At 64.4% G+C, this 5,256-nt stretch overlaps 1 long non-coding RNA gene across 1 annotated transcript; it reads left to right on the forward strand.

Annotated features, from left to right (window-relative positions):
- The first annotated feature begins 1,138 nt into the window (after positions 1–1,138).
- Positions 1,139–4,679, forward strand: LOC147355983 (uncharacterized). Its single transcript, XR_015142919.1, has 3 exons — positions 1,139–2,079; positions 2,743–2,847; positions 4,427–4,679. It is a non-coding gene; the product is annotated as an uncharacterized LOC147355983 (long non-coding RNA).
- Positions 4,680–5,256: the final 577 nt, after the last annotated feature.

Genomic DNA, 5,256 nt, shown 5'->3' on the forward strand with positions numbered 1-5,256 from the left:
ATGCACAGCCTTCGCCCCACCCTTACACACACACACACACACACACACACACCAGGGCCAGGGATAAATGTGCGCACACACACACACCCAGAGCTGCTTCTCACATCCATCTGGGGAGGGCAGACACACACACACACACACACACACACCAGGGCCAGGGATAAATGTGCGCACACACACACACCCAGAGCTGCTTCTCACATCCATCTGGGGAGGGCAGACCCACTGAGCTGTGCCAAGAAGGGAGGACAGGGTGTGTGGGGAGGGGTGGGGGTGGGGGGCAGCCCAGTGATCCTGGGGTGGAGGGGAGTGGGGGAGAGGCCCGCGTCCCCAGTCAGCACTCTGCACTGAGGCTGTGGCCCGAGTCTGAGCCCAGGGCGCCTCTCCCTGTGACCTTGTTGGTGTCATTGCTCCCTTGGGCCTCAGTCTGTTCAAGGTGGGGCTCACTGGGTGACCTGGGGACCCTCATGACCCAGAACCAACGGCTCCTCTGACACTGTCGGCTGTCATGGGATTCGGTGAGCATCAGCCCTTCGGGTGTGTATGCTGGAGACACGCTCGGCTCCAGACCACAGAGCAAACGGCAGGGCCAGGCAGGTGGAAAATTCCCCCTGGCATGCAGCCCAGGCTCTGTGCCTGCCAGGTGGGCCCCAGCCAGGTCTGGGGGACTGCAGGCAGCCTGGCAGCCACAGGGAGCTGGCCGGGGCCTCCCAGCTCAGCTGCCCCCACCCAGACTCCAGAGTCCTGTCTGCTCAGGCCGGCAGACAGGACAGGAAGCTGTGGGAAGCTTGTGGAGGTTTGTTGGGACCTTGGAGCTTCTCGGCAGTTGCAGCCCTGGGTGGAGGTGGCCGTGCGAGCTCCTTGCCATCCCCCGGCCAAGTGAGTGGTCCCGGGACCCTTGTGGAGGGCTGGGGGCTGCAGCTGTCTGCATGGTCAGGCGGGCAGAGCTCTGGCAGGTGTCGTGGCGTGGATGTCCCTGTGTCTGCTCCTGCTCGCTGCCAGCCTCCACCTGGTGACCTTGGCGGGCACTCTCCGGCTCAGGCCTCTCTGTGTTCCTCTGGGACTGTTGGGCTCTCCTCCTGGAAGGACATGAAGCCACGCCCACCAGACCTGGGAAGTACAGACTCTGCAGGCCCGTGGGACTTGGGGCTGGGGGGCAGGACACGTCCCAGGTCCCTTGTGCTGGAAGCCAGGGTGGGGGCCCTTGTACCACGGCCTACTCCTGGCCGCCGTTCCTCCTGGCCTGTCTCCCTGAAGGCCCTTCCCAAAGCCTGGAGCTGCTTTCTGGAATGTTTACCCACAAACATTTTTATGTCGCTGGTCGGTTCAGTGGGGCTTTGGAAGCCGAGGAAACCCCTTTGGCTTTTCCAGGTTTCGTGGCCAGCCGGTCCCTCACATCGCTCCCACTTGGAGGACCCGGGAGGCCCGCCGTCCCAGGCGCGGTGGGCTCACGCCCCACTGGAAGGCTACCCAGAGGGCATGACCCACTGACCGTGCGTCACCGCCGACACAGGTGGGGAGCACGGTCCGTCTGGGCAGAGGAGGTGCTGGAGATAAGACAGGGCATGACCCCGACTCCATGACAGCCAGCGAGCCCGCTCCAGGAACCCAACCGCCGTGACTCACGGCCCGCCAATCAGGACGCCAGGCCGCCTGCCTTTCCAGCCAGGCACACCTGTAACCTGCCAGCCATCTGTTGGGCCACACCCCTGCCCCAGCCGTTCCCGAGAGAAATACAAACCTCTTTACGCGGGTGTGTGTGGGAGCTCTGTGGCTCTGCCGCAGGGGCAGCGCACACGGCCGTGTGCTGAGTACAGAGAGCATAGACGCACACAAGCACACCCGCCCGGGGAGCTGTGCACCCCCTCCTGCCCCTGCCAGGCTCGCCGCTATCTCCCGCCCCCGCCCCAGTGATGACAGAAGTGGCCCAGCAGACGGCGGCGTCCAGGGGGCCAGGGAGCTCCCTCGCCCTCAAAAGAGCAAACAAAGACACTTGAGCCCGCCTCGGCCCTGAAGTCCCTCGGGGAATACTGAAGTGGGAAGGGACTGAGAGGTCTCTAGCAAAGCCACGGGCCATAGGTGAGGGCCCTGCATCCAGGGCAGCCTGGCCAGCCTCTGGCCTTGTGGGCCCACCCAGCTTGGAGGGCGGCCTGGCAGCGGTGGGCAGGCAGCCCCGGAGGGAGGCCCGGAGAAGGGCAGTATGCCCCGGGACCCAAGGGCTGGGAGGACCATCAGGGTAGAGGGTGCAGGGGGAGAGTCGTGTGGGGGACGTGGGCTCATCCTGGAGGACCGTCAGGGGAGGGGGTGTGTGGGGAGAGACGTCCAGGGGACGTGGGCTCATGCTGGAGGACCGTCAGGGGAAGGGGTGCGTGGGGAGTGACGTCAGGGAACATGGGTCACCCTGGAGGACGTCAGGGGAGGGGGTGCGTGGGGAGAGACATCGGGGGACGTGGGCTCATCCTGGAAGACTGTCAGGGGAGGGGGTGCGTGGGGAGAGACGTCGGGGCACGTGGGCTCACCCTGGGGGGCGCAGAGGAGACCCACTTCGCCCTTCCTCACCCCCACATGCAGTGTGCTTTTGCTGCGAGTCCTGACCCGGGGAATGGCCTGGACTGAACCCAGCACAGCCCCGCACTGCCAGGCAGGACGTGACACTTGCACCAGGACGTCGGTGGGCGCGCAGGGGCTGGGGGCCGCGTCAGCCGGGCGCCCACCTCCCTGAGTCAGTGTTCACGTCTGCAGCTTCAGCAAAGGACCTCCCCTCAGCTCCCAAGATCAAGGGCCCATTCCAGGCCGGTCTGCAGACCCACAGACTCAGACTGCTGGTTTGGACAGGAGAGAAAAAGAGTGAGTCCTGTGGGGAAGCAGAGAAGGGCAGGACCCGACCCTCACAACCAGGGACAGCTGGCCGGGGGGAGGGGCACGTCTGGCTGGGGCAGAAACCGCTCTCTCCATCCCTGGGTGAAGCCGCACCCAAGGTCCGGGGCGGCCTGCCCAGCCCTGCTCGCTCCTGGCAGAGGCTGGGCTGTGAGACAGGGCGGCTGTGGGGGGCCCGTCTGTCCTTAGTCACCTTTGCACGCGGGGTGACACGGCTGGGGGCCTTAATCCTCTCCTTTGAAGCACTCCCGCCTCTTCACCCCAATCCAGGAGTGACAGGTGGGCACGGAGTACCCCTGTCACCCTCCGAGGGTCCCCGGGTGCTGGACTCCTGGACGCAAGTCCCAAGGACACCCACCTCTGGGTCACAGCCCATTGTCAGACTGGTTGAATGGGAGGCCCAGGGCCCTTCCACCTAGGGGTCCCAGGGGCTGCACTGCATGGACATGAGCGTCCGGGACCACTTGAGGGTGGCTCTTAGAGGGGCAGGGGACAAGGCCAGTGTGAAGGAGGAGAGACGTGGGCATTTCTGAGGGACCCTCTTTGTCTCGGAGATGCTGCTCAGCGGTGTGGTTGGATGTCCAGGGCGAGCCTTCTAGGCAGGGCTTACCGCCAGGAGAGCTGAGGGTCAGAAGGTAAAGGGACCTGGCCCTGGCCTACCCAGCCTGGACCACCCGGTGTCCGCAGTGAGGGTGGGACTTGGAGCAGCTGCTGGGTGCAGAGGGACCCTCACACGGAATCCAGCCACCCCGCCTCAGTGCCAGCCTGTGCCTGCCGCCGCTTGGACAGGTGCCACCCTGCGCAGGTGAAGGGTTGCGCCTCCCTGTCGGTTCCTCTCCGCGTTTTTCTGGGCTGAGCCTGGCTGGCGGCCCTGCCAGGACATCACGGTAGCAAAGGACACGGTGGCAGGGGCGCCTGGCAGTGAATGATCTGCTTGTCCCCGCCCGCCACCTGAGGCGCAGAGGGAGGCGAGGCTGTGCCAGTGGCTCGGGGCGAGGGGCTGGACCATCTGGAGCATCCCCTCGTCTCCCACACTCACCCCCTAAGCAGAGGAGCTTCCTGCCGGCCCCCCAGGCTGCAGCCAGACCCTGCCACAGTCACAGCCCACAGCTGGGGGCTTGGCTGTCCCCAGAGATTTCACCCTGACCCTCCCCCCTCACCCCAGAGCTCCAGAACCAGTTCCTGGGCTACCAGGGGCCTCCAGGTGCCCCAGGGGGACAGCCTGACGGAGCTGTCTGCAGGGAAAGCTACAGACATGCAGGGGGTCACTGGGGGAAGGGGTGGTCGGGGCAGAACAGGGAACCGCCCTCCATGGGCTTCCCAGGCGTCTCCAGCTCGCCCGCCCCGCCTGGCCCCCCAGGCCTGGTCCTGAGATCCTGGCAGCAGCTCTCTCCTCTTCTCTGCCCCGGCTGGGTGACCCTCCACTCCTCCCAGCAGGCTGGCTCTTCCTGGAATCAGCCTGTCTCCCTGCCAGCCACTGGCCTGCTGGACCGCGGCCTGCCTCCCATCTGAGAACCAGCACCCTCTCTCGTCCTTATTCTGTTCCTAGAGGAACCCCTGCGAAGGCTCGCCTCTAGGAAGCCTTCCTGACTCACCCAGGACCACCCGGTGGGCCTCCACATCCCGCCCCAGCACCCCCCACCTCACATACACCCGCCCGTTGCCAGGGCCCTGCTGCAACGCCCAGGCAATGGGCAGAGGCATTGTCTTGCTGACCACGCCCCACTGGAGCCTGGCTGTGTTCAGTCTCCCCCAGTGGATTTTCCTGGAGTCACATTTCTAATAAAGGAGCAACTTCCACATCCAAGCTGTCTGGAACTGGACCGGGCGGCCTGGGATGTCAGTGACCTCCCTGAGGATGGAGGCTTCAAACGACGGTTGTTCGTTAGTAACAGGTGCTTCTAATGTCACTTTTAAACAGGCATCCAGAAACATCTGTTAAGTAAATACTAACACGAGTCACTCCCCTCCTCCAGTGGAGAAGGCGATGGCACCCACTCCAGTCCTCTTGCCTGGAAAATCCCACGGACGGAGGAGCCTGGTGGGCTGTAGTCCCTGAGGTTGCGAAGAGTCAGACACAACTGAGCAACTTCACTTTCGCTTTTCACTTTCATGCACTGGAGAAGGAAATGGCACCCCACTCCAGTGTTCTTGCCTGGAGAATCCTGGGGCCGGGGGAGCCTGGTGGGCTGCCATCTCTGGGGTCGCACAGAGTCAGACACAACTGAAGCACCTTAGCAGCAGCAGCAGCAGCAGCACAAGTCACTCCCCTCCTCCAGTGGAGAAGGCGATGGCACCCCACTCCAGTCCTCTTGCCTGGAAAATCCCACGGACAGAGGAGCCTGGTGGGCTGCAGTCCATGAGGTTGTGAAGAGTCAG

This window comes from Bos grunniens, chromosome 16, assembly GCF_055505025.1.
Source record: "Bos grunniens cultivar Pamir isolate PY7600 chromosome 16, Bosgru_T2T1.0, whole genome shotgun sequence".
Taxonomy (NCBI): Eukaryota; Metazoa; Chordata; class Mammalia; order Artiodactyla; family Bovidae; genus Bos; species Bos grunniens.